We start from the raw sequence: 26,175 nt of genomic DNA, 5'->3' as shown, positions 1-26,175 counted from the left end.
GAGCCTGGCTACTGTTGACACTTTCTAGGATGTGTAGCAGAATAGTGGTTAATAGCACATTCTGAAGGCTGACCACCTGAGATCACATTGCGGCTTTGCCACATCGTGGCTGTGTGACTTTGGGTAAGTCACTTAATCTCTCTGTGCCATATTTGCCTCATCTCTAACACTCTGGGGGACAATTTAGTACTCATCTCATAAGGATGTTATACTGAATAAAATAAATTTATATATGTGAAGTGTCTACAACAGTGCCTGGCAATGTTATGTGAATGTTAGATATTGTTACTTTCCAATCCTAGAGTTCACATTTTTCCTCTGTGAGCCCCTCTTGGGTTGTTCCTCTCTCTGATAATCGAAACCCTCCCTGTTCCTTTTAAGAACTAAAGCTCCTTTTCCCTAGGAAACCATTGTCTGTCCCATGTACTCAATACACAGCATATACTACGTTATTGTGTTACTTATTTTCCCTTTTGTACCCTTTATCTGCATCAACTCCAGGATAGTAACACTCTTTTATGTGTTATGTATCTCCTGTGTCCTATACAGCGTTTTGCACACAATAGGTCCTCAAGTAATTTTTGTTATGGAGACTAGTGAAAACAGTGACAATGCACAATTTGGAAAAAAGGACGTAGCAGGAAAATAGAGAAACTATTTTGGGTGTGTTGGCTTCTGTTCTAACACTGAAGAATTCAAACAATCTATGCAAGCAAGAAGGCAGAATTTTCATCCTTTCTGGGTCAGAGCTGGGATGATCACACTTTCCTTTGTTGATATTACGGGGGTTTTATTTGAAATGTTGCCTCCGCTAACCACATGGGGATTTTCACTTATCCTCAAATTTGTCTGATAAGGGAAAGATGCTGAATGCTCCAGCCAGTGCAATCCCACTTTAGCATTTCTCCCACAATAGTCTGCAAGTCGTTCTCCAGAAAGCTCTGCAGGACTTTGGCATGGGGGTGGCTCAGGCCTTTGTCACCACACATGATTATCCAAAAGGCAGGGACTCTGCATGGACCAGTGTGACGGGTGTTCCTGCGGGGATTCTGGTAGCGAGACGGATACACAAAGGTAAGTGCAGAGAGAGGGCGGAGAGAGACATGTGTAAAGGCGGCCTCACGCTTTTCCTGCTCAGATGGAAGAGCCTGTCTAGTCTGGCTCACTGAACGGATGTGGGTTTGTCCTGGGGTGAACTTGATGGGAAGACCTTGCTCTAGTTTTGAACTCAGTTCTTGGAAACCCGTGCCAAATTAATGTCTGTTGAATAAGAAATGAGTCAGTGAGTGAGTGAGTGGCCTTAAAAAGTCCAGGTTTGGTTTTAGGCCTTCAACTTGAAAACGTGAAAAAGACTGCCTTGGTCTGTTTGTCTGTCTCAGTGGCTCCGGCCACACCTGCAGTGTCTCCTGAGTTTTAGAATAAAATGGCGTCATAAACTTATACAATCTCTCAACCCAGCGCTCTAAGCCTTATTACAATCCTCTAATCCATTTTTAAAGTTATCTAAGACACAAACATGATCATGTTACACTCACTCCTTCAATGGCCTTTTGCCAATTACAGAAAAAGTCCTGTCCCTTAGCGCGTCTTGCAAAGTGCACCATGTTCTCCTTCTACCTTTTCTTCCCATCTTGTCTCTTACTGCTCCTCCATTCAACATTCAAAATTCCATTTTTTGTGCTCCAACTATGGAAAGCTGTTTGCTGTCCTCCAATGTGCCTGGTTCTCTCAAGCCTCCTCACCTTTGCATAAACGGTTCCTCTGCCAGGCATGTCCATTCAGCCTTTTCTCCCTGGCTAATGCCTAGTCATTCTCCAAGCATCAGCTCCAGAGTTTCCTCCTGTATGAAGCTTTCTCTGGTCCCCCTCTAGGCAGAGTTAGGGGCTCTGTTCTCTACCTTCTCCCAGCAAACTTTGCTAATTTCTACCATCACACACTTTCTGTCTCTCCAAACACAGTGACCCAGTTGAGGAAAAATATTCCATCACAGCACTGAGCATGATTCTGGTAGAGACTACTATTGTCCATAACTATAATTGTGGATTTGTAATATAGTGTAGTGGTTATATTATGGATATTGAAGTTAGTCTTGCCTGAGTTTGCATCATAGAACTTCCATTTTCTGTTCTGTGCCGGAAACCTTTCTAAGCCTCAGTTTCTCCACCTGTAAAATGAAGATAATAATCATGTCTACCCCTTAGCCTTGTGTGAATATTAAATGAAATGCTGACTGGAAATGTCTTAGCACAGTGCCTTGATCACAGTGTGTTGTCAACATTGTAGTACAGGCGAGATAAAATTGGTTTTTGTTTCCTCTGCTTCAACAAGAAAGGAGCTGGGAAAGCACTTTGAATTCACTGAAGCCAGACTTAGAAGGAGATGAGGTTAGAAGCCTGAAGGTTGAAATGAGGCATGTTCTTTAGAATCACTGTACGTGGTTACCTATAGAAGGTGACGGCCTCATTATCTGGGGGAAAAGGGATGGAATAAGACTCTTTCTTTTGAAGCCCAAACCCGGAGCTAGAGGGGAGAAGAGGAGGACGGGGTTCTGAGTCCCTGCGTTGGCAGACCGCTGAGCTAAACCTAACTCTGTGCTCTAGGTATGACTTGCAGCTACAGTGGGGTGTGACAGTAAAAAGGAAGAAACGCTGATGTAAAAGTGCTGGAATTGAGAATTGGCCCTGTGACTGGGTACTGGGCTCGAGTCTCACAGCCAACTTCTCCTTAGCTCTCAGTGCCTCACCACCCAAAGGTAGGATAGCAAGGTGGAAAGGTGCTGGGCTGGAATCCACTTGCCAGCCCAAGCTATTCTTATGCTGGAACAAAATAGAGAGTCCAGGGTCTTGGACTGGCTCCCATTACTGGCAGGTAGAAGGATAGGCTTGTTCGTCAGTTCTCTGGGTTGAACTGGGTTGTATTAGTCACACAAGAAAATTTTGAACATGTCTGGGGGACCCCCTTGTTATGATATTGCCATTAGTGTTGAATGAGTGGATGCTATAAAGTGGGGTTGGTTTGGGATTCCCTAGTAGTGTCCAAAACGGGTTGGATACACCACAGGGGTATGCAAGACAATCTACTGACGTGGGAAGAAAATATTAGAACTTCTATTTGTAATTTTTTAATCTATATAAACAAGAGAATAGCTGTTCATTACTATTTAGTGTACAGATTAACCTGGGCTCCCTCACTGAGCCTGATTGTCAGATGGTCACATGTCGTGGACTTATGCGAGCTATTTCAGGGGAATGGTGGAACCTCACTCTATAGGGGAATTCACTGATTTGCTTGATTTCAGAGAATTATTACATATTGTGGTTTATGTATGCCTGGCTAGTGTCTTTAAAATATGTAGTGTTGGGGCCGGCCCCATGGCCGAATGGTTAAGTTTGCGCTCTCTGCTTTGGTGACCCGGGCTTCACCGGTTCAAATCCTGGGTGCGGACATGGCATCACTTATCAAGCTATGCTGAGGCGGCGCCCCACATGCCACAACTAGAAAGACCCACAACTAAAACTATACAACTATGTACCAGGAGGCTTTGAGGAGAAAAAGAAAAAATAAAATCTAAAAAAAAAAATAATAAAATATGTAGTGTTTGGTTTAATCTAGACAAACCTCACAAGATAGAAAAGTGACTAAAAAAGATTTCCGCAAAAAAACCCAAAAACCAAGAAACAAACAATCCACATCTTGAAAATAACACCAGCAGCACAAACACAAGGCAACAATAAAATGTGTCAAAACTGTCATTTTCTTATGTGTAGTTGTTAAAGATAAACTGAGGCATATTAAACATTTTGAGTTTTAGCAAAAACTCATTTGAATCAGGCAGCATCCAATCCATCAAACAGAAAAGAGCCTGAGGAGCTGCACGAAATGAAAGACTTTCACAGTCAGAAGGGAGTAGGAACAAGGAAGTTATACTCAGCAGAAAAGCAGTTGGTTATTGCAAGGTTACCTTCTTGTGGGCGATGCCAGAGGTCTGTCGGGCAGGAGACCTAACTAGTGCTCATTAGGTGATTCCTGATTGACTCTAAGATTCCTTCTGTGGAAGAGCCAGAACTGGAATTAGGTTAAGTCTTGGTTTGGTGACGTGGGGCTTAGTGACTCCATTTTGGGCCTGTTGTCTTTTTTTTAACATAGTATAAACTCTTTGTCAACCATTAAATGATGTAAAAACAATGAGGATTTAAGCAGATCTGACAGTATGCTACATTGCAGATATTTTTTGTAGAAATTGACTTCAATAACTTCTTTCAAGGTAAAGAATTTTAACAGAGTGAGAAAATAATTGCTTTTCAAAAGAAACCCACACTCTGAAAAAGGCTTTATGAAATGACGCTTCCATTGATAAGTGATTTTGTTGCTGAAAATGATTTAATGTTATCAGGAGTTATTCTTTCTCTACTCACCTACAAAATTTGAAAATAGAATTTTCTGAACTATTTTTAAAACCTTCCAAAAAGATCCAGGGTAGTTTTGACCCATTTGCTTAAAATATATAAAAGTGCAACACCTTGGAATTCACATGCAAGAAGAATTGACATCAGGACAGATGGCAGTTTACTAGCTAATGTCATTAAAAGCTTTGGCGTAATTTGTCATGATTTGATTATTTACTCAAACTCTGGCAGTAAAGAAGAGTGAATGGAGGTGTCCTTCTACCCCACTCTCCTCTCATTATTAGACATCTTTCAACAAGGCAAAACAGAGTCCATCTCTCAATCGGAAAAATGATTTTACTTCTTCATCTAATATTTTTTTCCTTTCCTTTTCTCCAAAACCTTATGTTTTTCTTCTCTGTTCTCTGACACCACAAGATATAAGCCACATAGGAAGTATGACCACAACCGGTCATATTGTTTGCTCCCAAACAAGAAGTTTCAGCCACAACTGCGTGAGCACTTTTCTTTCTGGGACTCCAAGTTGCTGGGGAATTTGTTTTCAGAAATAAAAAACTGGCCAGAACTCTGTTAAAATTGAACACAGTTACAGGTGCTCAGATTTTAGGATTTTCTATGGGTTAACTACTTAAATGAAAAATATTAAAACTGAAATTTCGTTTAATCTTCATGAGAAAATCAGAATTGTAACATTCTCAGAATTACATACACGCACACACACACAACCCCCTCTTGGAATTAAGAGAAGAAAGGAAAAATTACATTGATATATTTTCCTATATCTTTTATTTAGCAGGGTAGCAAGGGCCAACCCAGCACGTAATCCAGAAACTCTTTCAGTTTCTAGAAAAGTTACTCCTTGTCTATCTTTTCTCTAGAGAATCATGCCTACAGGTTGCAGCTGCAATGAATGCCAAATCTTCTGACTTATGAGCTGTTCTGACTACTGCCCCCACTTACCTCCAACTTTCTCCCAAGCCCAGCACGACATCCAAGCAGAGTACTAGGAAGGAAAGTGGGGAATTTCTCATTTAGGATTAGGTTCTTCTGAGAATAACATGGACCACTCCTCTCCCCCCACCAACAAAAAGTACCTTCATAAAGAAGTGTCATTCTTTCACGTAAAATAATTTCAGAGACATTAAGTCCAGAAGAGACGGCAACCTCACAGTCATCAAGGAACTGGTCTTTCTCCAAAGTTCTGCTCCAACATGCTTAGGGAGTGGTCCTTCTTCTGGTACAAGACGGTTGCTGGAGCTCCAAATGTCACTTCAGCAGGGTGGAGGGCAGGCAAAGGAAGGCTTTTCAGTCTTTAAGGAGAACTCCTGAAATATCACACAACACTTCCACTTATACCACATGGGCCAAAATTAATCACAAAGTAGCCCTAACTGGAAGGCAGATTGAGTATATATATATATATATTTGCTATATTCCAAGCTAAAATGTGGGTTTCTCCTTACTAAAGAAGAAGAGAATAAATATTGAAAGGTAACTATCATCTCTGTCATACCTCTCATTCCTCCCTTTAATTATTTTATATTTTATCAAAACAGAAAAACCCATCTCAATTATGTAAAGGGGACCCTTTTGTACTATGGAATCTAATTCCTTTTGTTCCATTTCCTGAAGAATTTTGAGTTAGTGGCCCAGAAACCAAACTCCAGAGGGCTAGACTTCCATGACAGTGCATTCTCAAGGCGACTCATCTTTGCTCCAACCCAAAAACCAATCATTCCTGCTACCATTCTGTTCATTAATGATTCCACCCTCCCATTTTGTTATTAACAGCCAGAGAAACTGGAAAATCTCGAACATGTACTCAGGAGGCTGGAATTCTAAGAAATGTTACTCAAAGTTTGAATTATTTAAAAAAAAAGAAATTATAGGGCCTACACCACCAAATATCCCAGTATTTCCAAATTTCTAGATATTAAGGCATTGTGAGATTCCAGCTACTTGATAATTGACCAATTAGCTCTTTATATGGATGTTCTGGCCTCAGTTTTTAAAAAATGATACTCCCTTCTGGTCAAATTCCACATTTTGGAAAAATCATCTTCTTAGTATTTCAGATTCTTCTGTAAGGATTTTGTGAACTATGTAGAATGTCTGCCATCTCTCATTTAATACTTGTTAAATCTACTTCTTTATTGTTGCTAACTTCCTAATTTATCTTCTTAGTATTTTTAGCATTATCTAAAAATCACGGGACTTCTTCTCAACAATTCTTAACATTCCTAGAAGAATTTGTTATAATAAAGACCATGTATGCATGCATAAATGCGTATCTCCTGTTTTGATCCCCCAAAAAAGATCTTTGTGCCAGGAAGAGATGGAAAGAGCATGAAGATCTGCAGGAAATCCCAATCCTAGGCTGTACTCAAGTGTTTCCCTCACTTGTAGTTTGTACACAACATTTCTGTTGTGGCCAATTGATCAAAGAAATGTACAGTGCTCTGGGCATGGTCTTTGTGAGATGTTTCCTAAACCCGCATTTTAGTTATTGAAATAGTTAGAGGAGTTAAAATTAATTTATTATGTTTGTATAAGATTTATTTATAACTTTCAACTGGTCCTCAGGTATTTTCTGGCTTATTCCTCATCAGTTGAAGATATCAATATTTTTCCTGCAGTGTTTTCCTTGTGGTTTTATTTTTTCTCTTCTCTTTCCCTTATTCTGACTCATACCTCCATGTCAGAAGAAGAAGAATGTAGCACAGAAGAACGCCAGAAGCACATAGAGAGTAAGAGAGAATGCCAGAGGTTATAGGGAGTAAAGGCTGTCATCACGCTAGTTAGGCAACTAATTCCTTCAAAATCATCTCCATTCGTTATATTATGCACTCACTGGGTATATCTTGCCAAAACCTGAAAGGTGAACTTCCTGTAGGTCGACCAGCTCTGAGGTTATGCCTGCTTAGAGCAGAAGGAGACAGTAAATAGCTACTATGGAGGGAAATCCCAGTGGGAGAAGGGGACTAGAGGAGATCACAGATGGGCATTATTGACTGGAAGTAGGCAGAGCTCTACCAAGACCAGAACCAGACAACCAGCAGAATGATGTTAAACCTGATGACCAAGAAATGACAGTTAACATCAAGGTCCATGACAGTTGTAAATTCATAGAGGTCAGGACTAAGGACTACAGCAAAGAAAGGAAACTGCTCGTCACATGCAGGCAGAGGTGGCAGGGAGATGGATAGAGCTTTAGAAGCATTTGCAAGGACTGCTTCTCTTACCTTGTGGTTCTTGAAGGATATTGATCTGTTTGGACCTGGGAACTCTGAAAAACCAATTGAAAGTGTGGCTATGGGGGCCCATCAAAGAAAAGACTACTTATTTCCTTATCTTCAGAAAAGGAACTTCTGTTCCTATTTAAATTGATGCAACTACTTAGAAAACTCTATTTTGAAGGTACACCTTTAAATTTTTTACAGTTGGCGTTTCAATGGCCCAAACTCCCTTCGCAGATGTTTCTTTCAAGAGGGCCCTTGCTGTAAAAGTGCCTGACAAATTTGAAGTGAGACATAAAGACAGTAGTCAGAAGACAGGAGATGATGCCCTTTCAACAGTCATGGTTTTTTGTGAAAAATTTGGGTTCACATAAATATTTTGCATTGCAAGTGTAGCCACAGGAACAGAAATTTCTACAAAAGATTCTTTATGATGTCAGTTTTGGATTACATTTTGAGAGTAATTTTCCCATCCACGGACAATTAGATTTTGCTAATTTGCCATGTTTTTAAAAGCTTTCTTTAAATCCATATCACAATGACAGGAACATGCTATGGATATCAAGCAGGGCTCATGGGAATGGCATTAAAGCACAAAGGTTTGGTCTTAAGGTGTTTAGTTTTGATCCAATACACTTTGTGAATGACTTCTCACCAGTAGTTTAGTAATTGGGATCTGCACAGAAAGAAAAATATGCTGTGACTAAAGGCACAGTAAGTATTAAAGATGCAAATTAGATCATGGGTTGTAAAGGCAGATTGAGGTAGATTTGTAAAGTATGAATAAACTGGACTCGCTCTTAGAAATGATGTTGAAACACACTATCTTTCAAAGGAAGTAGTTTCAGAACTGGCTTCCCAAATGTATGTTGAAAAGGAGAAGTAACATTTTGGTCTTGTGACAAAAATAAACCAAATACATTAAATAATAATCAGACACTATTCAATTCTCACCTTTGCATGCTTGTGTTAGCCACACACAAAATTTCAAGCCCAATGACTTGACCACCAACCACAGTATAAACACTATGAAAGAAGATTTAGAAAAATCCAGAGCTAAAGTTTCCCCTTTTGATTTTAGGAATGAAGAATGTTGTTAAATCAGAAGACAATCTTTTCCCAAATTTCACATAAAGAGAAAGGAGAATATTTGGGCAATTCAACGATAAATTTTTCATTTGAATTTTAATAGATATAAAAGTAACTCATGCTTAGAAATGAAAGCAATGATGTCTTCTTTTGCAAAATAGAGGTGATAATAATTCCTATATCATCAGGTGATTCACCTAAATAAAGTCCTTGAGTGAGGAGATTGCTCAATATAGGTTCATTTCCTCAATTCAAAGACACTGGTCAAAATATAACTATGAATATTCCTTTGGATCACTTAGGATAAAGTAAATCATGATGAAAATTTAATTATTTTTCACTCTTAGATCAAAATAGTTCTTTCTTTTCAAAGAAAGCAGAGAACTGCAGTAAAAGTAGAGAAATCTTTAGAAAATTACTTCCTCCCTTCCAAGAGTGCACCCCCATACACCCTCACACAAGGACACTACAGGACTTGGCTATAGTGACTAATACACTATCTACTATTTTGTAACTCTGATGTCTGCAATTAACAGAGATAAATATTTAAGAGTTAAAATAACTCTTAAAAATTTCTTTTTATAGAATCATAAAGGAGTTAAGGGTAAAAACAGCAACAACAGCAACAGAAAGACAACTTAAAGGCTCTTCATGGGAAGCTGGTGGTGTAATGGAAAATACATGATATGTATAATCACAAGTTTGAGTTTTAATTCCAGTTACCCACATAAGCTCTTTGTGCCCTGGAGATTACATTTTCTTGCCCGGGAAATGGAGATGATACCTGGTGTGAGATTCAAATAATGAAATTTAGAACATTCAGCCCACTGCTGTCTCATAGTATTCACTCAGTCACTCATTTAGCAGAGGTTTTATGAGTTTTTACACTGTGTCTGACAGTGTGTTAGGCACTGAAAATAAAACAGTGAAAAAATAGACATGGTTTCTGCTCTCTAGCTTAACAATATGGCAGAAGAGGCAGGCATTAAGAATGACACAAATCCGAGTGATGTCAGCAATGTGGCAGAGTGAGCTGTTCCCTTTAGCTCATCCCCTTTGAACTACAACTAAATAGACATCCATTGATCAATGAAGGATACCCACACAGCACAACAGGACACCTGAGAGACCCACACAGCTATACATCTGAAGGTGGCTTGACTACTCCCGGGGAGGTGGTAGAGACAGGCTCCCTTGGGGCCATATGCATGTGTGCAATGGCTCTCCCAGCTGGAGCACCATAGCACTGCTCTGGCCCCAAGGGTGGAAGCGTGCCTCAGTGTGACTGTGGGAACAGGTGATGGCATCTCTGAGTGCCTATGTGATTGCTTTTTCATCTGGTGGGAGAGCCCACAGTGCTGCCATGATCCTCAGGGAGTGGCCCAGGCTTGAAACCAGTAAGGAGTCCCTGCCCATCAAGCATAATGGCTGGTGAGACCTAGAAGGAGATGGCAGCAGATCTGTGTGCCCAGGTGAATGAGGTCCTGACTTCCACAAATGCCCATAGTACCACTGTGGCCCCAAAGTGGGGAGCACATCTCAGTGGGACTGTGGGAGCAGGTGGCAGCAGCCCTGAGCCCCCATGTGATCACTTTCCCATCCAGTGGGAGAGCCCAGAGGGCTGCTGTGGTCCCAAGGAGTGGCCCAGTCTTGGACAGGCACAGCTGACAGGTATCACAGTGGACTCAGAATACACAGCTCCTGCTTCCCTCTATCCCCAGTGGCAGCAGGTGGAATCTATGACCAGATACTATCACTATGTGAAGGCACAAATCCACCCATCAAATAGTATGAGGAGTTATATTAATACTCCAGACCAGAAGGAAAAAGACAAACACCTAGAAATCAATCCTGAAGGCACAGAAATTTACAATCTAAATTACAGATAATTCAAAATAGCTATCATAAAATAACTCAACTAGTTACAAGAGAACTCAGAAAGACAGCTCAATGAAATCAGGAATAAAATTAATGAACAGAAGGAATTCTTCACAAATGAGATTGAAATTATAAAGAAAACCAATCAGAAATGTTGGAGATGAAAAACACAATGAGTGAGATACAGAAAAATCTGGAGTCCTTAAATAATAGAGCTGATATTATGGAGGACAGAATTAGCAATAAAGAGGATAGGAATATAGAAATGCATCAGATGGAGGAGGAGAGAGAACTAAGACTAAAAAGAAATGAAGAAACTCTCTGAGAAATATGACTCAATTAGGAAACGCAACATAAAGATTATAGGTATTCAGAGGGACAAGAGTGGGAGAAAGGAGCAGAGAGCTTGTTCAAAGTCATAATAGCTGAGAACTTCCCCAACCTGGGGAAGGAGCTGGAATTACAACTAAAAGAAAATAATAGAACTCCTAATTACATCAATGTAAAAAGACCTTCTCCAAGGCATATATTAGTAAAACTGGCAAAAGTCAATGACAAAGAAAAAATATTAAGGGCAGTAAGGCAGAAGAAAATAACCTACAAAGGAACCCCTCTCAGGCTTTCAGTGGATTTCTCAGCAGAAATCTTACAGGCTGGGAGAGAGTGAATGATATATTCAAAGTTCTGAAAGACAAAAACCTACAGCCAAGAATACTCAATCCAGCGAAAATATCCTTCAGATATGATGTAGAAATAAAAACTTTCCCAGATAAACAAAAGCTGAGGGAGTTCATCACCACAAGATGCTCGCCCCCCAAGAAATGATCAAGAATGCCCTCATACCTGAAGAAAAAAGAAAGGGGTACAAAACCGTGAGCAAGAAATAAATAGGCAGACAAAATCAGAAAATTGCAGCTCTCTATCAGAACAGATTAGCAAATACTTAATTATAACATTAAAGATAAAGGGAAGGAAAACATCAAGAATACATATAATCACTTCATTTTAACCACAAACTCACAACACAAAATGGAATAAGTTGTGACAACAATAATGTAGATGGGAAAGAGGAAAGGGATGGAACCTGCTTAGACTAAGGAAATAAGAGGATATCAGAAAGTGGACAATCTCGTCTACAAGATCTTTTATACACACCTCATGGTAACCACTAAACAAAAAAACAGAACAGAGACATAAATGATAAATAAAGAGAAAACTGAGAAAACCATCATAGAGAGCCAAACTGAAATGGCAGTCTGAAATACATAGAATGAGAAAAAGTGAAATATAGAACAAAGGGAAAACAAGTGATAAAACGGCAACATTAAGCCCTTATATATCAATAATCACTCTAGGGGCCCACTCAGTGTCACAGCAGTTATGTTTATGCACTGCTTTGGTGGCCCAGGGTTCACCAGTTCTGATCCCTAGCACGGACCTATGCACTGCTTATCAAGCCATGCTATAGCAGGCGTCCCACATATAAAATAGAGGAAGATGGGCTCAGATGTTAGCTCAGGGCTAATCTTCCTTAGAAAAAAAAATCACTCTAAATGTAAAAGGATTGAATCCTCCAATGAAAAGACACAGAGTGGCTGGATGAATTAAAAAACAGGACCCAAAAATATGCTGCCTCCAGGAAACACATCTCAGTTTTACAGACAAATACAAGCTTAGAGTAAAGGGATGGAAGATGATACTCTAAGCTAATGGCAAAGAAAGAAAGCAGGTGTTGCCATACTTATATCAGATAAAGTAGACTTCAAGATAAAAAAGGCAATGAGAGACAAAGAGGGGCAATATATAATGATAACAGGGACATTCCACCAAGAGAACGTAACACTTATAAATATATGCACCTAACACAGGAGCACCAAAATACATAAAGCAACTGTTAATTGACCTAAAAGGAGATAGTAACAGCAACACAATAATAGTAGGGGACCTTAACACCCCACTTACATCAATGGATAGATCATTCAGACAGAAAGTCAACAAAGAAATAGTGGAACTAAATGAAAACCAGACCAGATGGTCTTAGTAGATATATACAGAACACTCCATCCAAAATCAGCAGAATACACATTCTTCTCAAGTGCACATGGAACATTCTCAAGGACAGACCATACATTGAGAAACAAGGCAAACGTCAATAAATTTAAGAAGATTAAAGTCATATCAAGCATCTTTTCTGACCATAATGCTATGAAACTAGAAAACAACTACAAGAAAAAAGCTAGGAAAGTCACAAACATGTGGAAACTAAACAACATGCTACTGAACAACCATTGGATCAATGAAGAAATTAAAGAAGAAATCAAAAAATATCTGGAGACTAATGAAAATGAAAATACACCATACCAACTCATATGGAATGCAGCAAAAGCTTTCCTGAGAGAGAAGTTCTTAGCAATACAGGCCCACCTTAACAAACAAGAAAAGTCTCAAAAAAAAAGCAATCTTAAACTACACGGACATAGCTAGGAAAAGAAGAACAAACAAAGCCCAAAGTCATCAGGAGGAGAGAAATAATAAAAATTAGAGCAGAAATAAATGAAATTGAAACCAAAAAAACCGCTGAAAGGATCAGTGAAACTAAGAGCTGGTTCTTTGAGGAGATAAACAAAATTGACAAACCCTTAGCCTAACTCACTAAGAAAAAAAGAGAGAAGCCTCAAATAAATAAAATTAGAAATGAAAGAGGAGAGATTACTATGGATACCACAGAAATACAAAGGATTATAAGAGAATACTATGAAAAACTATATGCCAACAAATTGGACAATCTAAAAGAAATGGATAAATTCTTAGACTCATACAACCCCCCAAAATTAAACCAGGAAGAAATAGAGAATCCGAATAGACCAATTACAAGTAAAGAGATTGAAACAGTAATCAAAAATCTCCCAAAAAATAAAAGCCCAGGAACAGATGGCTCCTCTGGAGAATTCTACCAAACACTCAAAGATTTAATACCTATCCTTCTCAAACTATTCCAAAAAATGGAAGATGACAGAACACTTTCTAACACATTCTACAAGACCAACATCACCCTGATCCAAAAGCAAGACTAGGACAACATAAAGAAGGAAAATTACAGGCCAATATCACTGATGAACATAGATGCAAATATCCTCAACAAAATATTGGCAAACTGAATACAGCAATACATTAAAAGGGTCATACACCATGATCAAGTGGGATTTATACCAGGGATGCAGGCATGGTTCAACATCCACAAATCAATCAAAGTGATACACCACATTAACAAAGTGAGGAATAAAAACCACATGATCATCTCAATAGACACAGAGAAAGCATTTGACAAAATCCAACATCCACTTATGATAAAAACTCTCAATAAAATGGGTATAGAAGGAAAGTACCCCAACATAATAAAAGCCATATATCATAAACCCACAGCCAACATCATACTCAATGGGGAAAAGCTGAAAACCATCCCTCTAAGAATAGGAACAAGACAAAGGTGCCCACTCTCACCATTCTCATTCAACATTGTGCTGGAGATTTTGGCCAGAGAAATTAGGTAAGAAAAAGAAATAAAAGGAATCCAAAGAGGAAACAAAGAAGTGAAACTCTCACGGTTTGCAGATGACATGATTTTATATACAGAAAACCCTAAAGAATCCATCAGAAAACTATTAGAAATAATCAACAACTACAACAAAGTTGCAGGGTACAAAGTCAATTTACAAAAATCAGTTGCATTTCTATACTCTAATAGAACTCAAGAATACAATCCTATTTACAATTGCAACAAGAGGATTAAAATATCTAGGAATAAATTTAACCAAAGAGGTGAAAGATCTATACAATGAAAACTATAAGATATTATTAAAAAAAAAATCAAAGATGACATAAAGAAATGGAAAGATATTCCATGCACATGGATTAGAAGAATAAACATAGTTAAAATGTCCAGTATTTAAGTAGTAACCTAAAGCAATCTACAGATTCAATGCAATCTCAATCAGAATCCCAATGACATTCTTCACAGAAATAGAACAAAGAATCCTAAAATTCACATGGGGCAAGAAAAGACTCCAAATAGCTAAAGCAATCCTGAGAACAAAGAACAGAGCTGGAGGCATCACAATCCCTGACTTCAGAATATACTACAAAGCTACAGTAATCAAAACAGCATTATATGGTACAAAAACAGACACACAGATCAATGGAACAAAACTGAAATCCCAGAAATAAAACCACACATCTACGGACAGCTAATCTTTGACAAAGGAGCTAAGAACATGCATTGGAGAAAGGAAATTCTCTTCAAAAAACAGTGTTGGGAAAACTGGTCAACCACATGCAAAAGACTGAAAGTAGACCATTATCTTTCACCACACACAAAAATTAACCCAAAATGGATGGAAGACTTGAAGAGAAGATGTGAAACCATAAAACTCTGAGAAGAAAATATAGGAAGTACATTCTTTGACATTGGTCTTAGAAGGATCTTTTTGAGTACCATGTCTTCTCAGGCAAGGGAAACAAAGGAAAAAATGAAAAAATGGAACTGCATCAGACAAAAGAACTTCTACAAGGCAAAGGAAACCATGAACAAATGAAAAGACAACCCACCAAATGGGAGGAAGTATTTGCAAATCATATATCCAACAAGTGGTAATCTCCAAAATATATAAAGAACTCACACATCTCGACGACAAAAAAACAAACAACCCAATCCAAAAATGGGCAGAGGATATGAATAGACATTTTTCAAAAGAAGATATATAGATGGCTAACAGGTAAATGAAAAGATGTTCCACATCACTAATCATTAGGGAAATGCAAATTAAAACTACAATGAGATATCATCTTACACCAGTCAGAATGGCTAGAATTGCCAAGACAGAAAAACACAAACGTTGGAGAGGATGTGGAGAAAAGGGAACACTCATACACTGCTGGTGGGAATGCAAATTGGTGCAGTCTCTATGGAAAGCAGTATGGAGATATCTCAAAAGATTGAAAATAGAAATATCACAAGACCCAGCTATCCTACTACTCGGTATTTTTCCAGAGAACTTGAAGTCAGCAATTCAAAAAGACTTATGCACCCTTATGTTCATTGCAGCATTATTTTCAATAGCCAAGATGTGGAAGCAACCCAAGTACCCATCAAACAATGATTGGATAAGGGTGTGGTGTATATACATATATATATATATATATACGTATATACACACAATGGAATACTATTCACCCATAAAAAAGACAAAAATCGCTTCAGTTGCAACAACATGGATGGAACTTGAGGGTATTATGCTAAGCAAAATAAGCCAAATAGAGAAAGACAAACAATGTATGATTTCACTCATATGTGAAGATAAACAAACACATGGACAAAGAGAACAGCTTAGTGATTACCAGAGGGGAAGGGGGTTGAGGGTTGAGTGTAAGGGGTAAAGGGGCACATATATTTGGTGACTGACAAATAATATTGTACAACTGAAATTTCACAACATTATAATCTGTTATGACCTCAATAAACTAAATAAATAAAAAGAATGACACAAATAATAGTTCGATAAATAAGTAAAAGTTAATTCTGACTAAAAGTTAGTTCCCTTTCCCTTCTCTTCATTTGTAATAAGGAGAAGACTTGTTCTTTCTATTTTCACTTGTGAGAATTGTATGAATTAATGAATGTGAATCCCTTTTGGAAATTCCAAAGTTCTCTACAAATGTCCATTGCTATATTTGTAACAAAAATTTAACAAGCACATGCTAATTGCAAGACCCAGGCTCTAGGGAAAATATAAAGATTAACTGGACACAGGTCTGTCTGCTCTTCCGAGAGAAGGTCAGACAACTGGGCACAGTGAAGTATAACTGCAGGCAGAAAGCGCTTTGAGACAGAGGGGGGAAAGTAATTGGCTATTTGGAGGAGGCAGAGATGGGCTCAGTTGGGAGGGCTCAGGGACGACTTTATGGAGCAGATGCATTAGAACTGGCCTGGACAGTTAGGGGGCAGCTGGACTTGGGGAGATGAGGAAACAGAATAAGCAAAAATACAGAAGTGGAAGAAGAAGGGAGAACAAAGAAATAGTAGGTGGTGCACGTTGGCTAGATTGAAGGAGGCATTAATGGCAGCAGTTGGCAATAGGAGTTTGGACAAGTAGTTTGAGGTCAGATCATAAATGACTTTAAGCGCCAAGATAAAGAGTGTGATCTGTATTTTTGACAGCTGCAAGCTATTATAGGAATTTGAGCAAGACAATAACACAACGAGCTGTGAGTCAGGAAGAGTAATCATCCTACAACAGTGTGTCAGATGGATCACTATGACTGTTGATATAATTTTGCTGAAGGATTTGGAGATAGAGCTTTTCAAGTCTTGCATTTTGTTCTCTTGAAATCCAGGGTCCTGAAGCCATTAGAGTTGGAGTGGTCTAGGGAACTTGCAGTATTTTTGGTTTTGGTGGTACTGAGTCACGTAGAAGATAAACTTCCTCCTCTGAATAATATAGAACTCATAATATAAGTCCACAGAGCATATTTCTTTGGTGAAAATAAAGCACTCTTTGTAACCATATCTCTCATTTGCCTTAGCACAGGCCACATTATCTAAAATCCCCTATCATAGAAATAGGGAAGAGAGACACCAGGAAGTAAAAACGATTGTTCTAAAAACTAATCTGCTCTGACTCACCATTCTCAAAGGTACACACCAGACCCTCTGCCTGCTTCACACTCACTCAGGTCTGTGACTTTGGAATTCAGCAATGGCTGATCAGAGCAGTTTAATGAAACATCCCTGCTTCTGGAACTCCCATGGGCTGTGTGCACAGAACAAGCTGACCCTGACCCCATCTCTCCCTCCCCACCCACGAGCCTCTCAGAGCCAAAACAGCTGTGGGAGATGAGTGGCAGCTGGTCAGCCAATCAACAGGCAGCTGATGGATGACAGGCTCCATTTGCAACTGAACAGAGGTGCTTGAGGAAGCCAAGTTGCCCCACCCAGCTGGGTTCAGAACCTCTAGACTGAAAGAGAATAACAGATGTTCATTTAAAAACACCAACTACAAACCCCAAACAGAATTTTACTACACAAATACATGCCAGTGAATATTTGGAGAATAAGAACATTTTTTGCCAGCCCCCACAGGGCGTCTAGAAGACAGGCACAGAGAAAGGCCTACATATTTCTGATCTCTGTCACATTTCCACGAGGAACTCCACAGACTGTGAGACACTGTCTTGGTATGTCCCTCGGAGGAGCTCCTGGGGCTTGTGCTGGGTTTGTTTAGAGCCAGGGGCCAACCTGGGACTGGGCTTCCTCTTCCTAAGACAAGGAGAACTAATTAAGTAGGAGCAACGTAGGCAGCTGAAGACTTTGTCCTATTACTTCATGGAAAATGTGTCACATTCAATAAACACATTTAGCATGAATTTGCCAACATAGAGGAAAATGACGTTAAGCCATCAGATAAGCTTTTACAGAATTCAAAGTCTAGAACTTAAAATTATCTTCCTCCAAATAAGCAACCAGCAACTAGGGTTGGGCCCTCACTGAGGAGCAGATTATGTAATAAAGGGAGGCAGCCAGAGGTTAAGCCCTTTCTCCCAAGGATGAGCGAGTAAGTGAAAAACTCCCGTAAAGGAGAAGGCTACCTCAGGGTCTGCTCTTCAAAAGCGACACCTTGCTGCCTTGGCCAAAAGGCCAGTGTGTTTATGGCCAAGGTGGGAGGTTATAAGCTCTGCAAATGGTGAGGGAGGTGCCAGAAAGGTCTTGAAAGGTTTTTTGGTCTGGTCTTTGGGCTCTAGTCTACAGTTGTGGCTCTGTCTTATCTGAAACTGCCTTCAAAGTGTTCCTAGCTCAATTCCGAGAACACCTAAACCTCCACATCAGTACCAGGATTTCCTGACCGCTCAGATCTCTCCTGGGGCATTACTCTGTATTTAGGGAAGGACAAAATTGTTTTCCAGTAAACTGGACATTGTGCCTGTCCAGGGCAGTCTTTCTTGGTAACTTACTGTGAAGGCGGAGCCTTGGGTAGAGTTCAATTTACTTTAAGAAGCCTAGGTGATTCCTGTGAGGATTATGGGAGTAAAAATGGACTCCAAGAGGCATTCAGACTGATGTGCTGGACCCCAAAACACTAGAGGTGGGTCAAGAGGCTATAGCAGGGTTCATGGAGCAGAGGTCACAGGCAGAGCTGGGACAGACCTAGTTCTGGAGTCTAGGTATCCTGCATCGTTTAAAAATAAGACTCATCGTCACCCACAATTGCATTCAGTGAGTGACATCCCAGGGGATGCTTCCCACCTTGCATAAACTGTTCTCAGTATAATTAACTAATGGAAATATTTTAGATTTCTAAAGAAGCTTCGGACACAAGAGGCTTAGACTTTTCTCTTTTAGGTTGACATACATGTGCTATTTCTGCTGTGGATTTGTGTAGGGTGGGAAAGTTTAAATAATTTCTTAAAAATTATTAATACAATGCATCTCATTTTATGTGTTTGTTTTCAGATTATTTTAAGGAGCTCCCTTTGGAAGTACAGGAGGTCCTTGTTACTCAATAAAAATTTTATCTTGAGAGAAGGCCACCAAAATCAATCCATCTCAACAGGTACCAAATGTCATAGCAAATAGTTTAAAGTTTGTTTGCAACCTTATCTTGAAATCTGAGAGAAAAACATGAAGTTTATTTTATTTTAGATTTAACAAATTGAGTTGTAATTGCAAATGTGCACTAAATTCTTAGGATGATGAAAGACAGACTCAGCTGTTGATTTGGGGGAAAGTAAAATTTTCCTAAGAAAATTGCATAACATGACCTAGTATCCTTTGCTCACAGTTACATTCTTATAGCACAATCCCAATGAGGATCACATTTTCAAGCTTATTCAATGTCTTTTCAATAGCTTAATTGATTTTCCGAAAGAAGTATTTTAATCTGTTGATATCCAAATAATTTTCATTTGAAGAACCAAGCATTTTTTCATTCTTATTGATTTTCTCTTCTGCCAGATCCATTTGTTACTATCTTTGCATGTAATTTCAGCAGTTCTTCACCATTTCTTATTAGATGAAGGTGCTAATTGATGGGCAAAGTTGTTACATGGAAAACAATGTTCAGGAACTAACTTTGTAAGGAAACGGTCCATTATTTTTGCGTTACGATGACACTTGCTTCTCTACCTTGTGCCTTTAGATAACTCCGATAACAGGTATTTCATGCAATTTTTTTTCCTTGAAAGGAAGCCAGGGCAATTATTGCATCAATTCATACATAGAAATTATAGAAACCGTAGACTCCCAGAACCTTCAAGGCTAAACATTCACCTGGCTTAGCCACCTAAGGTTTAAATTCTCTGCTAAGGAACTCCCATTTTAACACCTTCTTCAACAGGGAACTTACTGCCTTCCCAGGCCTCTCTTTGAACAGCTTCATCTTTGAACAGCTCTGATATTTATAACATTTTCCTTATCGTAACCTGAAATGTTATCTAATGTTTGGGCATACAAAAGTACAGCTGTCAGGATGCTGGAAAAACACTGTGGAGAAAAGGGAGGAAAAAATCAACTGGATTATTTTTTCCATTGAGGTAAATTGAGTTTGAATAGTTGGGTGAACCTTTAACTGGCTCTATTGCAGTTGAAAACACAAGAAATTGGTTCTTTTCAGCTTGAGTCAGATTGTCACGCTCTGAATATTTATAGAACAAATAGTTTCAAATCTCTCTCTAAATACTTGTGTCTTTCAGTAAACTGGGTGGATAGTATTCATTTGACATAATAAAATATTTGTTTTCCAAAAATCTCTTAAAAATAACCTCTGGATTTGAAATATTGTTTTATGCAATATTTCTATCTATAATTACTCACTCATACAGAAATTGTGATTATTTAGACACACCAGCTCACCATGAATGGGTGTTCATGTGTCACGTTTTAATATCCATCTATTTTGAGACAACATTAAATGAAAAATAAAATTAAGCACAGTCTTTTCAAAATAATTACTTTATTTCTAAAAATAAAATTAAAACTATAATCTTCTTCTTGCTTTTTTTTCTTTTTTTAAGTTTTAAGGATAGCCAGGTTAATTTAGGTCCAACATGGTAAAAACAAATTCTTTCCATCTTATTCCAAGTTTATACTCAGGAGACTTTTTTACAACAAAGTCATTAAAACCCTTAATTAACGGAATCATTGCTCCTCAGTTTCCAAATCATGCAATTGTGCTTCTCTTTAATTGGAAGCAGAGGTTGTGGGGCTCTGCTTTCCCTTCATATGTGGGGATGTTTACTGTTTGATGTACCTGTGAGATGTGTGGAGGGTGTTTCATAGCTCTGGTGCATCTCGTGTAGCTCACACCCACTATCGAGGGTTTTCTCCTGAAGACCACAGTCCTGAGGCATCCATCCCCCTGGCTCCTCCAGGGCATCCTCCACATCACACTCATCTGTTGGCTAGAGTTCAAACCCTGCTTTGCAGAAGGAAATCTCAGAGTGCCAAGCTCCACTCAGGTATTATATTACAGGCATACAGTCTCATTACTCCTTTCAGCTTAATCCAACCTTACACGATCACCAGGTTTCCATGGTTACCGACAGGATCAGTGTCTATTTCCCAGCTCACTTCCAGGCCAGGGGAGCCTTGAGTTTTCTCCCTGAAGTTCTCTGCTCACTGTTGAGGAATTGGCAGCAGCAGAAATGAAGCACTGATGTTTTCTGAAAATTATAGTGACGGCCATTTTTGGGGGGTGGATTGGAGAGGATGAGTTTGGTGGTGAGAAGACAACTGGAAGACTTTCGAAGCCATAGAGGCAAAAGCCCAAATGAGAAGAGAAGTGTAAATACTGCTTTGGCTTCTGATTTCATGCCAGATTGGCACGAAATACTTAAGAAGTGAATCTCCTTCCAATGTTTAATCACTTCTCTTTGTGTTTGGGGCTTAGCACCTCTCTGACTCTTCAGCTCCCTCCTATGTTGCTTCATGAACCTTTTGCCTTCAGCTGGAAGTCTGAGTTTATGATTGCTCTTCTCTTGTACAGGCACCATTTCCCCACTACTGGCTGAATATTAGCACTGCGATAGGCACGCTCATACATTAAAAATAACCATTCACAGTCCCTCATAGAGACAGAAAGTAGAAGAGTGGTTACCAGGCACTGAGGAAAGAGGGGAACATGAGTTACTATTTGATGGGTACATAGTTTCAATTTGGGATGATGAAAAAGTTCTGGCGATGGTTGGTGGTGGTTTCACAACAATGTGAACGCACTTAATGCCACTGAACTATATACTTAAAATTCGTTAAAGTGGTAAGTGTTATGTTATGAATATTTTACCACAGTAAACAAAAAAAAGGGGGGGAACTTCTGGCGCAAACCAACCCAGAAGCTTGCCCCACTTCAGAACATTTTATTTGTGTGAGCTGACAAATTCCCTGTTGTTTACAGCAATTAGCTGTAGATTTTCTGCTATTTGAACCATGAAACACTCTAATAAAAGTCATCATTAGAAAAAAAATTAACCCTGTTATTGATATTAAAAAAATTCACATTTTTATAGATGAAGAAACTCAGTTCAGGGAGGATGAAAATTTTCCTGTTACACAACTAGTGAGCAGTGAACCTGGGATTCCAGTCTAAGGTTTGTTTGCGTGGAAATTTTGTGCTGCCTTCTCATAAGCAAAACAAATCTTATCCAATGGACAAAATCTCCAAATATGGGAAGTGTTCTCCAACCAGAATTTGTTTTTTCAATCTAAGTTGTTTCCCTTGTTTTTGATGCAGTCACTTACTCACATTTATTTGTACTGACTCTGAATTTTCCTGATAGTTAATGCCAAGGCTCCTGCCAAAATCCACCATCACAAATTATTTATAAAGGGATCACATGCCTTTATCTTCCACGCTTAACTTTTAAATAAAAATAACATTTACAACTTTGGAATGTCACCTGTTAACAGATTCAGACGAATTCTGCTTTGAACTTTCTAACTCACTTTGGAGACCACATTGTATTTGATCTTTATTCTGGAATTTTTGCAACAGACTTTGGTTAAAAGTATTTAAGTTCTAACAATACAGTTTTTAAACAGAGCTTTCTGAGATGTGGTTACAAACAAATGTGACTGTTTTATTAAAAAACAGCAGAGTTCAAATTAATATTACTGACTTCAGAGCAGACATCTTGGGAAAGTGTAGATAGGGATGTTTCAATTACTCATTCATTGAAACACATAACACGTACTTATTCTATGCCAGACACTCAGAGAATTTTTGAAATTCCATTATTATATTTCCTCCAAAGCCAGTTAATGAACCACGCAGGAAATATTACTTTATAGTCATCTACTATTTTGACCCCAACCAGAATTATACAATTTGATCATCTACTTCATTCAAGAGACTTGGCTCCTAAAGACTTAAGACTATGACAAAAATTTGACTCTAACTTCAAAGGTTGAAGAATCACAAAGTTGATGGACAACATGCCAGAGATTCCTGTACATGCAGCATATAACACCTTGACAGGGGTAGCACTTGGTGATGTCTGATCGCCCCATCTTAAATAGCACTTTTCTTCCTTCATTCCCTGTTACCTCTCCCTGCAGTGTTTCTCTTTAGGGTGCTTGCTTCTCACCATCTGAGAATAACAAGTTCCATGAGAGCAGAGACATTTGTCTGTTGCTGTGTTCCCAAAACTAGATAGCGTCCAACACATAAAAGGTGCTCCATAAACAGTTTTTGAATGACTAAAAGGAAGCTTTTTATTCATTCGAATAAAAGGAAGCTTTATATCACTTTACATAAAATGTTTTGCCTCAAGTTCGCAATTCCATAATTCAATGCAAGTATAAGATTTAATTTGATGATTTATAGTGCTATATCTTCTGTTTCTACTTCTATTATTATATAAATAGAGATCAGGAGACCTTCTGGTTCATTAGGAGTGCAGATTTTTTCCTTCTGTTCTTTCCTTTAAAGTGATGTCATGGTTAGGTTACCTTCTGGGGTTTTGCCATCTCTCCTTTTAACAGTATTTGCTTGGTACGCACTTACAATTTTTGTATTTTAACTATATGCAGGTGCTAAGAAGGATGCCGAATAAATGTAAGACTACTCCATGTTCTCAGAAGCTTAAAAATCTTCTTGGAAGAACAAGAACCATATTTGAAATAAAAAAGGATCAAAATAGAGATGCTTTACAGAATACCTCTCAGAAAGAGGAGAGCGGTTCACATTGAAGCTTCTGGGGAAACTCTATGGAAGAAATAGGACAGAGCGCAGACGTTGAAGAATGAGCTGAATGTGGACACATGCAGTGAGGACCTGCAGAGAAAGGGTCAGAGGTAACAGGTGGTTCAATCTGTGGGCGAGTGAAAACCACCATGTGCTCCTGCCTTCGTCCTGCACACCAGCTGCTCTGCCCTATCCTGTACTCTTGTCATCTCCTAAACATTGTACGCCAGGCCCAGCACCACTCATCTCACCTATACTCACTCCTTAAGTGATTTCTCCCAGTCTCATGCTTTAGATAGCCTTCCAAATTTATAATTTCAGGCCCAGCCCTCCTTGAAGTCCAGACTCATGTACCAACAGCCTGCTCAGCCTCTGTACCAGGGGGTCTAAAGGAACTTCAAACAAAACACGTGGTTGTCTTGCCACAACTACTCCTATCAGCTCTATCCAAAATATACACCAAAGAGGATGGCTTCTCTGCACCTACACTGCTCCTGGCACCCTGATCCCAGCTACGCGCCTTTCCCTTGCACTAGCACGTGATCTCCCTAAGTGACCTCCCTGCTGCCATTCTTGCTCCAGACTCTACTCTCCACGTAGCACCCACAGCCATCCCCTTAAATCATGTATCAGGTCTCGCTGCATCCTTGCTTAAAACTAGTCAACACAGCTCTTCTGGGACACGTGTGAAACAATTCCTGCTTCAATGCCTACGTACTTCCTGTTCCCTCTGCTTAGAATGTTCTTCCTCTCCTCCAATATTGAGTGACTTTCTTCCCTCACTTCACTTAGGATCCTTATCCTTGACCCAAATCTAAAATGGCCTCCTTTCGTCCATCACCTTTAACTCCCTTCCCTTTTAAAAAATCTCTTCCAAGCACATATCTAGGTACAGGTATATTTATTGGTCTATATTCTTACTGCCTATTTCCAACCACTGGAATTCAAGGTCTGCGAGGTAAGGGAGTGCTCACTGATATACCCCCAGTGACTAGAACAATGCCTGGCCGTGAAGAAATATTTCTTGAATGAATGAACTGCCATCCTGTTGGTTAACCTCTCCTTATGTAAGGTAATATCCTGAGTGATGTCATCAAAACCTGGGGGTGAAGAGTCTATACAGAGAATCCACAAGAGAAAGACCAGGCAATAGTAGCAGGGCAGGTGCAGGAGATGGAGCCAAGATGGGGACTGGGAAAATGAGGATGAAAGGACAGCCAGGCAATCCAGCACATCCTGCCAGACAGAGGATCTTGGACTCATGCAGACTCTAGCGGACTCTAGAGCCAAGAGAACATACCAAGCAAGATTTTCCAGGTGTCACACAGTGGCTGCCACGGGAAGCCTCTTTCTGGGGAGGGCCTGATCCAACAAAGAGAGAGTCTCCGACGCAAATGGACTCTGTGCAAATTGGCTACAAAATCAGCACTGGAGTTTTACATGAAGAGAAAGTCAGCAGCACTGCTGTGGAGAGTATAGCTGACTGATGCTTGTTTATCTTTTCCAATGGACCGTGAGCTTCTAAGGGGAAGAGACTGCCTGGTTCTCTATCATTCCTGGTACAAAGTCTGCACTTTCAGGGAACATTTGAGAGATGAGCTGAAAGAAGGGAGAAGAATTGGATCATTAGTCTCTTTTTGGCTTTACCTAATGGCCCGGAGAGCAGCAGCAGCAGCAGCAGGATTTTCCCCTGCAAATCTGATTGATATAAATCTTTTGTACGCTTTAAATTGCCAATGGCTAAGACTTTGAACCCTGTACTGTTCCCCTCTTCCCACCCTAGAACTAACTTCCAAAAGCAGCAAATTGATATGCCCACAAGTTTACAATTCTCACACAGAATAGCAACCAATAAAGATATGAACTTTGTTAAAAAGTTTAAATAAGCCATTAGGTCATTCACATATCTCCTTAACCTCTGCTAAGGCAAGATCCTTCAATTTGCTGGAATTAGGAGTTTGACATTTTCTTAATTAAACAACTTTCCATCTGGAAAAAAGTACCTTGAAGATTCCCCCCAATAAACTCTAATGTAATTAAAAATAAATAAATTAAAAAGAACATTGAAATTGTTCTTGATAGTTTTGGCCACTATCCTATCAGGTAAGTTTTATTTTTATGTATTTATTTTCTAAAGTATACTTACCTTTCAATTTTCAGTTAAACACGTGACCTTGTTGACACTTCAGGGCCAATTTCAGAGTGTTTCTTTTGGGGGATTACCCTTTCTCAGAGGCTCTCTGGGCTACAGCAGCATGCTGAGTTCACAGCCATCGCGGGCTTTCCCCTTGACCTTGCTGTTTATGTCTTTAGTTTGTCCTACATTGTGAATCCTGA

General features: G+C 39.2%; 2 long non-coding RNA genes across 2 annotated transcripts in view; one reads left to right on the top strand and one right to left on the bottom strand.

Moving 5' to 3' along the window:
• The window catches only part of LOC123286087 (uncharacterized), a 34,491-nt gene extending 28,760 nt beyond the window's left edge, over positions 1–5,731 (bottom strand). The window contains exons 1-2 of the long non-coding RNA XR_011503160.1: positions 5,501–5,731; positions 5,367–5,409 (exon numbers count right to left, since the gene is read on the bottom strand). This is a non-coding gene — a long non-coding RNA (uncharacterized lncRNA). The remainder of the gene's footprint in view (positions 1–5,366; positions 5,410–5,500) is intronic.
• Positions 882–25,326, top strand: LOC123286088 (uncharacterized). Its single transcript, XR_006528319.2, has 3 exons — positions 882–1,074; positions 19,113–19,212; positions 23,685–25,326. It is a non-coding gene; the product is annotated as an uncharacterized lncRNA (long non-coding RNA).
• The last annotated feature ends 849 nt before the right edge of the window (positions 25,327–26,175 follow it).

Source organism: Equus asinus, chromosome 5, assembly GCF_041296235.1.
Source record: "Equus asinus isolate D_3611 breed Donkey chromosome 5, EquAss-T2T_v2, whole genome shotgun sequence".
NCBI lineage: Eukaryota > Metazoa > Chordata > Mammalia > Perissodactyla > Equidae > Equus > Equus asinus.
The sequence above is the reverse complement of the archived record's forward strand: the minus strand, read 5'-3'. Positions and strand labels throughout refer to the sequence as shown.